The sequence below is a fragment of the Jatropha curcas genome, chromosome 7, assembly GCF_041381405.1.
Source record: "Jatropha curcas cultivar XTBG-Jc1 chromosome 7, XTBG_Jcur_1.0, whole genome shotgun sequence".
NCBI lineage: Eukaryota > Viridiplantae > Streptophyta > Magnoliopsida > Malpighiales > Euphorbiaceae > Jatropha > Jatropha curcas.
The window spans coordinates 13699677-13711338 of record NC_143157.1 but is presented as its reverse complement, the minus strand read 5'-3'; the positions used below and the strand labels follow the sequence as shown (position 1 = coordinate 13711338).

The 11662-nt window shown below is 32.6% G+C and overlaps 1 long non-coding RNA gene across 1 annotated transcript; it reads right to left on the bottom strand.

The window, feature by feature from the left end:
• Nucleotides 1-4287: 4287 nt before the first annotated feature.
• Nucleotides 4288-9794, bottom strand: LOC149494709 (uncharacterized). The gene is made up of 2 exons (XR_016321879.1): nucleotides 9503-9794; nucleotides 4288-4541 (listed from the first exon to the last, which is right to left on the bottom strand). It is a non-coding gene; the product is annotated as an uncharacterized LOC149494709 (long non-coding RNA).
• Nucleotides 9795-11662: the final 1868 nt, after the last annotated feature.

Here is an 11662-nt window from a genome sequence, read left to right as displayed (position 1 = left end):
AATTGTTTATCATTTTCTGAGTCAGGTTCGCTGTCATCAGAGTTGGTGTTTTCTTCTATAATGTTTATATTTCTTGATGCTTGAGGAGTATTGGGGCTACTTCTTGAGTAGTTTCAGAACGAACCTCAATTTTACTTAATTGGTCCTTTTTTTTTACACATAATTTTTTTTTTTTTTTTTTACAAATGGACTATTCATGTATAACAGTTCATTTGTAAAAAGAAAAAACATAATAGTTCATTTGTAAAAAGAAAAAAATTGTGTTAAAAAAAAAGGTTAAAATGGCTAGTTTGAGGTGACATTTAATTTTTTTATTTTTGGTAAATAAAATTTATTCATTTTTAATCAATTATTTATTTATTATAATTTACTAAATTATCCAAAAATATAGTTGTTATTTTTCTGTTATAAGGGACAATTTAGGAAACTACATAAATGAAAAATATGTATAAATATGATGAGTTGATGATGCGGATGAAGACCTAACAAAATTTGATATTTTGGGTTGGTGGAAAAAGCATGCAAATCGCTTTCCAGTCTTAGCTTCAATTGCAAAAGATATTCTTACTTGTCCAATTTCTACCGTTGCAGTGGAACAAGTTTTTAGTACGAGTGGACAAATTTTAGATCCAGCACAGTCAAGATTATCGCCAAAAAATGTGGAAATGCAAGAGTGTGTTGACGATTGGACTAGAGCGGCGTTGAGAACTCAAGACCAGCAAAATTCAAGCGACGATGATGGTTCTGACTCAATAACGGGGACTAGAAGCATCGATGACTAAAATTAATTGTAATAATTGGGAGGTTATTTTCCAATGTAATAAAAAAAAAAGAATTATGTGGGCTTTGATTTTCTCTAATTTTCAAGAGGATACGTAGGCAATTAAATTAAAGTTTTTCAATTTTAATTTAATTCAAGCCCAAAATAAAAAAATTATAATTTTCTATAATAGCGAGTTAGCAAAATTTGTAAATTTAATGTAATAATAGTTCTAAATTAATAGAAGTTTTTGTTTTAAAATTTTATAATAATTTATTTAGTTAATAAAATTTAAACATTTTAAAATTATTATTTATTCATGAATTCGGAATCAAAATTTTATTATTTTTTAAAAAATTTGCGTAATGCCGGAACCGAATCAGAACCGTAATTTGAACCGACAGTTCGCTGGAACTGTGCTGAACCGTGCTGGAACCGGAATTGGACCAAAACCGGAGGTTCAAGGGTCCGTTCCGGTTCAAAATTTTGAACATCTCGAACCGGCGATTCAATGAACCGAAACCGGCGGTTCATTGAACCGGCCATGCCTATTTCATGGTTTGGCCCACTATAGTTAATGCATTAGACATACATTAAATCAAATCAACTTTTCATTAATCATCATTAAACATCATATAATCAAGATTAAATATTTAATTTGATAAACTAAATATAAAATCGTAAAAACATAAGCTAAATATATAAATTGCCCCTTGGACTTGCACTAAAAAGTCTAGTGGCACCCTTAACTTTTATAATAACACTGTGGCCCCTTAAGCTTAATTTTTTTTTAACAATTGCACATTTTGTCATGCTAAAAAATGCAAATTGGAATGCATGCGCCATAAGGAGAGTGATGGGTAAAGAAGCGTCCAACGTGGATTCCGCCATAACATATAATTTAATTATAAAAAGCTATTATGGGACCCGCCAAACATTAACCTTGATTACCAACATTAACCATGATTACTAGTAATTCTTATTAACACAGTAGTACTTTAACATCGCTATTTCTCTTCTTTCCTTCATTAACTGAACGTAAAAAAAAGTGCAGATCAAATCTTTCATTTTGGATGCTTGTTTTCTATTCAAATATATGAGTTTTATTTTTTCTTTTGATTTAAGCAGCAAAGCTTGTAACATCCCATTTTCTATGTCTGACATAATAAGTTGTGACATCCTATTGAATCGAGTCGTTGCTTAGAGTCGAGTCGGGCTGACCCAAAACCCGGTTCGAGCCATTAGAGTCCAGAGTGGGGTAGAATGGGATGTAACTGAAAAGAAGTGGACTTACTTGAAGGAAGCAAAAAGATCAAAGTATAAGGATTAGGACTTACTTGCACTAAAAGATAAAGCTTAGGTATTAAGTTGTAACCTATTGACACTTGAGGTACCATTTGGTAATTTTCACATAAAAATCATTGATATTTTGGAGATGTACCCTTGGGTTCCATTTCATTTTCCTTTCTTCATCCTTATCTTCATCTTCTTCCTCTACTTTCCTCTTCCACCTTCCTTTCTCCATCAATTTTAATGGTAGTGAAGATTTTAATGGGAGTTAAGCATTAATTCAACTTCTATTCTATCCAAGTAAGTAAACCTTCTTGAATTTCATAATTGAATCCTTTGGTGATATTTTTAGAGCATTCATAAGAATTCTTATTTATAGATGAAGTGAGCTCAAAGGTAAAAGGAAGCTAAGAAGAAGATTCCAAGTTTGTTAAGTGAAGGTGTGCTATCTCTTTTAGTTTAATTAATTTCCTTGCATGAGAATTTGTGTGGTGTGTTGATAATGAGAAAATATGTTGTTTAATGTTGAGTAAGAGGACTGGAAATGGTGAGAAAGCATGGGATGAAATGAATAAATGAAGTAGATATTGAGTTCATGCTAAAACAGGTTTTGCTGGAAAAGTAACTAGTAACTTCAACTTGATTTTTACCTTATTTACTGATGGAATTAGGAAGTGTCATAGAAGAGTTATTTATTCCTCTATGTGTTAGCTTTCCATGGGTTTTTGAATCACCGAAATCAGAGTTATAAATTGAGAGATATGACTAAAATAGTACAGACTGCGCAGGCTGGAAAATACGATGCGCTCTCGCGAATTTCATGTCGAGCTTGCTAATTGTGCCTGTAAACTCTCTGACTCTCATTTTGTGCTTCTCGCGCTCGTGAATTTCATTGTGCGCTCGTGAATCTCACCTATAAACTCACTGACCCTCATGTGTGCTTCTCGCGCTCGCGACTTTGCATGGCGCGCTCGCGACATGTGTTTTGATACTCATTTGGACCTCATTTTCCATGCAATTGTATTCCTTTGCTCAACTTCTATGCCTCCAATCATTTTAAAACAAAAAGGCAACATGAACACATGTATAAACACAAAATGCAAGCATGCAAATGATGTGAAACTAACATGACAGAAGTTGCCCGCTTGGCGAGGCTGTCAGCATACAGGTAAGCAGTATGGGTTATGAAATTATGAAGCAGTTAATATGATTTTGTTTCATATATTGATATTGTAACAGCCCAGCCCTAGTGTGATATTGTCCGCTTTGGGTGCCAAACCTGGCCTAAACCCTCACGGTTTTATTTCTGGGCCAGGGAAACCTTCGCTCTGCTAGACCAAAACGCGCACACTAGTTCAAGGTTGCCACCCTTTATGTATAGGACTTCCACCTTGTGCGTAGCCAATGTGGGATTTGCCTAAGGTGTTGTGCCCCAAACCTGGGATGTCACATACACCCCCCTTAGGGACTCAGTGTCCTCGCTGAGGTTTGCCCCACCACCGGCCAGAGGGATAAGGCTTGGCTCTGATACCAAATTGTAACAGCCCAGCCTTAGTGTGATATTGTCCGCTTTGGTTGTCAAACCTGGCTTGAACCCTCACGGTTTTGTTTCTGAGCCAAGGAAACCTCTGCTCTGCCAGCCCAAAACGCGTCACACTAGTTCAAGGTTGCCACCCTTTATGTATAGGACTTCCACCTTGTACATAGCCAATGTGGGATTCGCCTAAGGTGTTGTGCCCCAAACCTGGGATGTCACAAAGCTTGTCATCTTGATATTTCTCTTTGAGAAATCTAGTTTTTCTTAATCACCACTACCGTCAAACCATCAAACATGGTTAATTAATTTGGGTTTCTTACTCACAAACAAATTCTAAATTAAGCTAATCTCCACTTAGAAATTTAAAAATTTTCTCAATTAATTATCAATTACTAATTTATTTATAGCTGAGGATCAAAAATCAAAGTTAGAAAGTTTGAGTCCGTAAGAGCACTGGAAAGCTATTGCAACTTGTTAATATCTAAAATAATAATAAAAAAAGAAGTGACTTGATGAAAATCATTAGACAGGTTAATAGAAAAATCAACCAACATAACACTATTAATAGATAAATCAAATTATCTTATGGAAAACCCATTTGAATTTAGACACCAAAAACCCCTAAATCAAGAGGAAAAAAAATAGCCATGACTTTTGAAATAAAGAATATGAAGAAGAAGAACAACAGTAAAACAAAGAATACGAAGAAGAAAAAGAATGTCAACTATAAGTAAAAAACTAAAGTTGATAATAATATTTAGATTTTTTAATCTGAGTGTGCTTGTTGTAAATGAGACTTATCTAATTGCACCAAATGAAAATGGTCACTTTTGTTGGGGTTGCTTTGTTTGCACCTATTTCAGCTTCATCACTTATAGAGTTGGCTTCAGATCTGCCATGGTTGCCCATTGCTGGTTATCTTGGCTATCGCTCCCTCCAACAAATTCATCATCTCTGTTAAGAATAATGAATTAATAAAAAAACTTGGAAGTTTTTAGATTTAAGATAAAGTGATTGATTTGCTTAGGAATTGAAAGAGAGCAAAGGAAAGTTTTGAAATAAAGAGAAATGAAGCGTAGTGCTTGGAGATGAGATAAAGATGAAGATGGCAATGTTGATGATAGGGTAGATAGGTAGATGAATGGTAGAGATGAGATGGACAGATCTGACGTGGCAAAACTAATTGCCATTCGGAATGCATTTTTCCATGTCATCGCGCGTGTATTACAGTATGTATTTTTTAATGTAGCAATGTGTGTAATTATTATAAAAAGTAAAGTTTAAGGTGGAATTATTAAAAAAAAAAAGTAAAGTTCAAGGGGCCGTAAGGTCATTTTAAAAATTGAGGACACAAGATTTTTTGGTGCAAGTTCAGGGGGCAATTTATGTATTCGGCCTAAAAATTAGCCATGGAGATTCTTACAAGCATGAAAAATGGCTCAAATCATCACCAAATCACATCAAATTGCATACATAGCATCCCTAGCACTTATATTCAAGAAATATAACATCAAAAAAATGGTTTTTAGCCATTTATTTTAGAGTGACAATAACTGTATATTCTTTCCTAGTTTAAAATACATGAATAAATCATCAAATAAAGCATCTAAGGCATAAAAGTGAAAGCTTACACAAAGATCATGGCATTTAATGAAAGAAAAACACATTTATACATACAAATCTTAAGAAATCACATACAAAGATCCTAAATATATCTAAAATGAGAATAAAGCGCTAACCTTGAATTTTACTAACTCTCCACCACCTCTTTTCCTTTTGATTTAGAAGATTCACCTCCTAAATCAAAGAAAAAGGAACATTTTTTTTAACATCTAAGCATGAACATAATTTTTAAGGCATTAACATAATATATATGACATAAAATATATGGAACTAGCCTTAGTTTAAAAATAAAAAGAGAAGAAATAGAGAGAAAAGAAGTAGTAACATAAAAGAGTAACTTTTACCTTAAAGCTTTAAAATTTCTGGAAATAAATTATATTAGCTTATTGGCTATGAGGAGAGGAATAACATATTCAAATATGGTAAGAAGTAGTTGAGTTTAGAGAGGGGATTGAGGCATTAGAGTATTTGGCTAAGGTTTTTAATATTCTATGAGAGAAAGAAGAAAGAAAGAGAAAAGAGAAAAATGAAAAAGAAAGAGAGAGAGGAGTTAGTGTGTGAGAGAGGAGTGATTGAGAGATGATAATCTCTATCTTCACATGCTTGGAGCATGTGAACATGTGGTGCAATCACAAGTTTTATGGTGCACCATAAGCTCTCTTTTTCTATTGGTTGATGAGATTACATTAGGATAGGATAGAGTGATGTGGAGACTCTTTATGATATGTCAAATCTCATTTGTGATTGGATGGTGATGTGGAGATAAGGTGCACATTGGTATTGTAGAAAAAGTGAGAGATAAGGTGAGTTGGCTTTTGTCTTGTAGTGGCATGAAAAATAGTTTGTATTTAGCTTATTTTATCTTTATTATAGATTGTTTGCAAATTATTTTTCTCTTTTAAATTTAAGGCTAGAACCATATATAAACACATATATTATATAATAATTAATTGATATACTAATATAACAATGTGTTTTCAAAACACGGTCTCATGACACTATAAATTATCAAAATGCTCTTGTGGCACTGTAATTTACCTGAATCACTATAAATAATTCATAATCATAATTAAATCATACTAATGCGTAATTAGGCTCTAAAAATGATTTAATACATGCTAATGACATGTTATGAAATTGTGGATATGACACTAGTCTACAACAGATTACAACAATCTATATAGATAAAGAGAAATCCAACTATAAGCACAGAAAGAACAGAAAACAGATTTTAAAAACAGAAAATAAGTGCAAAACGGTTCTTTAGAAAGAGTTGTTAACAGATTTCTTTTCTCTTGAAAAAAAATATCTCTTAAAGAATATAAATGAAAAGAATGAAGGGAGTTGAAGAGAGAGAGCTATGAGAGATTTTGAATTTTGAACAATGGTCTCTTACTCTTGCCAACACTTGCTTTGAGAGAGGAGAGAGTCTTTATAAGAAAGAGAGAAATAAACCCGCTATAGATGATTTGGAGTTTTGCTTTAAATTGGGATAATTGCTTCTGACATTTAAATTCAAAAATTAACTCAATATGAGCTGTTGAGGTTCTTCACGCAAGGCATGGAGCTGAAAGGGTTAACTTCAGAAAGCTTTTTAACTTTTCAAATAGAAACCATCAGCTGTGTTCAGAAAATGTCAGCTGTGTCAGATCAGAAACTACTTTTTTTTGCAGAATTTCATTTAATAGTCACCAAGGAGATTTACTCCAAAAATCTTTTAAATAAGAAAACATGAAAAGCAAAGATTTTGGCTGCCTCTTAATAAATTTATTCAAAAGCATTTTAAAAATAATTTTTAAGAGAAATAAAATATATTTGTGCTTATAACATTATTTACTTCCTATCCTATAATAATTTTCTAAGACTTAATATAATACTAACCAAAACAAAATATCTTTATTAATCTTCAAGGTCTTCAAAATAAAGATCTTGGATTGTAGGAGCTTCATTTCTTCAATAGTTTTCATCAATAATTTCTGCATAAAAATCTTTAGCACAACATAAAAATTAAATTTATTTGGTTTGCATAATCATCAAATCTGAGGATAAAATTGACATTGAGCCAACAATCTCCCTCTTTTTGATGATGATACAATCACTAATTTTATCAAGGATAAGAACATGTGCTCCCCCTGAGTTTAAGCAAATTAACAAAATACAAGTTCTAAATTCAACAGATTTATCATAAAGCAAGATTAGAACTCATATAAACTCCCCATGAATAAGTGCAATTTAAGCCTAAGGGATTTAGAACATAATACAAATCAAAAACTGACTTTAGAATTAGAACTAAAGTTCTAAAGTCTAACAATCAGAGACATTCCTCAATACAAGCATATTCTGTTCACATAGAAACAAAACATTAGAACAAAAAGAATCACAGATTAGAACATGGTAAGCACAAAGATTAAGTACTTTAAAAAAAATATTGAGTTTTCCAACAAGTACGCAAGCATTAAGAGTATACAGTGTTCTCCCCCTTTTTGTCATCATAAAAGAGGGGTAAAAAAAATTCAACACAAATAGACTGAAATTAAAAATTAACTAAGTTAAACATAATTTTACAATACAAACAGAAAAATTCAAAGTGTTCACAAAACAGATATAAATAGAGATAAAATAAGGCAACAACAATAAGCAATAAGCAATAAGCGAAAGTAAAACAACAACCATAAACAAATGTTCACAAATACAAAGACACAAAGCAAGTTATTATAAGTCTTAAAAAAATTTTGTCAGAAAAGGTTGGGAAAGAGATAATTGGCTTTCTAGTTTAGTTATGGGCCTTTTTTATCTTTTGAGGTTTTGAGCAGGTGAGGGATCAAATGAGTCCATGGATCTTTTGGAAGAGGGATATAGAGGAGATTTTCCTCTTCAGTCAGGCTGCCTTTCTATAGTGCGTTTCAACCTTTTTGGTTTTTCAGATGATGGAGTGTAAGGTGTAGTTTTTACTTTGAGAGTAGCCAATCTCCTTGCATTTATATCTTTCATTCTCTCCATAGAAGTAATCAATATTGAGTATGAGCCATAACTACTTTGCTAGCTTAATGGCTTCATCAAGCGCATTATTATGCTCCTTGATGAGCTGCTTCTCTATCTCAGCCAAGGCTGATTCTCTATTTTTCTGAGCAAGAGTCTTTTTAGCTTCTGTTTTTGGCTCTATTTCTTCTTCATCACTTATGTCTAGCTTTTCAGTCTCAGCATCACTAGCCGCGTCAACTATAACATCTTCCTTATCCTTTCTTGTTTCCTCAGGTTCATTTCCTCTAAGATCCACAAAATCCCCTTTATCTCGAGGAACATCCTTTTCAGTTTCTGCTTTCTTTTCTTCCTTCTTTCCTTGATCTTCTTCTTTTTCTTTTTCTGATTCAGTCCTTTCTCTTTTTCTTTTTCAATCTCTTCTAACTTTTCCTTTCCTTTTTCTAATCTCCTCTTTTTCTTCTCAAACTTAGCTTTCTCCTTTTCTAGGCTCAACTTCTTCTTTCTAAACTGACATTCTTTTTTTCTATTATAACTTTCTCAAATTGTTTTTTTTCTACAACCTCTACCTTTCCTTTTCCTTTTCCTTTCTCTTAATCTTCATCATCCTCTTCTTCTTTTTCATCCTTTAACTTCAAAGAATTATTATCTAATTTGGACACACTATAACACTTCCTTCTTTCCAGACTTACTCCTAAAAAATCAAAAATAGGGGTCAACACCATTCCATAGGGTAGTTTCTTTGGGTTATCACCATCTTATCAAAGATTGCATAACACAAGTTAAATGGCTTTTTCTCCATAATGTGCCACGATAAGCAAAGTTTTTAACTTGATTCACATAAGTGAGAGATCCACTTTTGGGATAAATGTAATGTACTATCAATGTATACATGCATTTTATGTTTTCTTGAAGATCAGAACAATCGATCACAGATTGCTTTTCTACAGACCTTTTCTTTGTTATTTTCTTAATGAATTCTTCCTTTTTGTACTCATGTAATTTAGTAGTCTTTTGAATCCTAGTTGCTTTAGATCGAAGATCTGGAATTTTGAAAATACTACTAAGGTTAGCGATGGTCAGGACTCTAATTTCCCCATTCATTTTCACAGAGAAAGCATCAAAACTGATTCCCCTAAGAGATCTATAAAATTCTTTAACCACATTCTTATAACAGGGTTCATTCAAGAACAGAAAGTTCATCCACCCTTGAAACTCAAACAAATCCTTAAATCTAAACTCTGATTTTCTAAAGAATTTCCAATCTACCTCATAAGATCACATTAGGGAGTTTGGAAATAGAATTGATTTACCTTTACCACAAGAAACAGTTTCCTTTTCTGTCTTCTTCTTCTTTTCTTTGGCTTTCTCAATTTTTGACATTGCTTTCTCCTTTTTTAAACTTGACTGAGAGATAGATCTCAGAAGTTTCGGCTTTAGTTTCTTGTATTTCTTGGTTAGTTCAATAAGGAGTTCTAGTTCTTTAGTGGTCATGGTTCCAGAAAAGGAAGAATATGATCCAGACATGACTTTCTAGTTTTTGGTTCTATAAAGCTTTAGGGTTTTGTTGGGAGAGAGAAGAGAAGAACGCGTTGGAAATAAAGTGCGAAAGAGAAGGGGATTGAGTGGAGTTATGTTTTAGGAGAGAGAAGAAGCTTTGATGGTGATTTAATTGAGAGAGAGAGAGAGAAGAATGAAATTTAAATGGGACAGTTTTGAAAGTTGAAAAATCTATTTTGGGGGGAAGATAAAGTAACTGATTTGAATTTTTGATGTCCCCAACAAATAAATAAAAAAATAACTGACAAATATAAATAAAAGAAAACTGTAGCCACAATTACAAAAAAAGTTTTAAAAAAAATTAAATAAAACAAAAAAAAAATTGATTTGACATGTCTAACAAAAATTCGAATCTGATGTTGATGGCCATTAGAATTCTACATCGAAACATTATTAAGCTCTTATAAATATAAAAACACTTCTCTTTAGAAAAGTACACACAGAACTAAATTAACAAAAACACATAACACAGAATAGGTATCTCATTCTCAAACACAAGAAAGCATTTAAAACATTACAAAAAGAGTTTTGAAGTTAAGAGTTTAGAACTAACATACCCAGTTCTCTTCTAGTTAAGCAGAATTGGCTTTCATTTAAAGGTTTAGTAAAAATATCTACCAATTGCTTTTCTGTAGGAATGAACTCAACCACTATGTCACCTTTTTGAACATGATCACAAATGAAGTGGTGTTTGAGCTCTACATGCTTGGTTCTAGAGTCTTGAACAGGATTTTTGGACAAGTTGATAGTACTTGTGTTTTCATATCTGATTGGAATTGTTTCTAATTTAATAGCATAGTCTGCCAATTGTTGCTTGATCCACAGGACTTATGCAACACAGCTTCCAGCAGCAATGTATTCTGCTTTTGCATTAGAGAGAGCAACAGAGGTCTGCTTCTTGCTAAATTAAGATACAAGGGCGTTACCCAGAAACTGGCAAGTTCAAGATGTGCTCTTTCTATCTACTCTGCTTCCTGCAAAATCAGAATCACTATACGCAACAAGATCAAGTGTTCCATCTTTAGAATACCTTAGACCTAGATTAGAAGTTCCACAAAGATATCTTAGAATTCTTTTTACAGCAATTAAATGAGATTCTTTAGGACATGATAGAAATCTAGCACATAGACAAACACTAAAGTGAATGTTAGGTCTGCTTGTAGTTAGATATAGTAAAGAACCAATCATACTTCTAAGTAACTTAATATCCACATCCTTTCCATTTTTTATTTTTTTCTAATTTTGAGGATGGGCTCATTGGTGTGCTACATACCTTGGCATTATCCATTTTGAACCTTTTTAACAGTTCATAAGTGTACTTGCCTTGGTTTATAAAGATTCCATTATCACATTGTTTGATTTGAAGCCCAAGGAAGAAGTTTAGTTCTCCCATCATACTCATTTCAAACTCACCCTGCATAATCTTAGAAAATTCCTTACAAAGAAGGTCGTTAGTTGATCCAAAGATTATGTCATCTACATAGATTTGCACAACTAGAATATCAAAGGCTTTCTTTTTAATAAACAGTGTAGTATCCACCTTCCCTCTTGAAAAATCATTTTCTATTAAAAACTTACTTAATCTTTCATACCAAGCTCTAGGAGCTTGTTTTAGACCATAAAGAGGTTTTGTAAGTTTATAAACATGGTTTGATTTTTCATAGACTTTAAAATTGGGTGGTAGTTCAACATACACCTCTTCATTTAGAAAATAATTTAGAAAAACATTATTTACATCCATTTGATACAATATGAAGTTTTTAAAGAATGCAAATGCACAAAGCATTCTAATGGCCTCAAATCTAACAATCGGAGCAAAGGTCTCATCAAATTGATGCCCTTTTCTTAGTTGTAACCTTGAGCCACTAATCTTACTTTGTTTCTCACAATATTACCATGTTCATCAAGCTTAT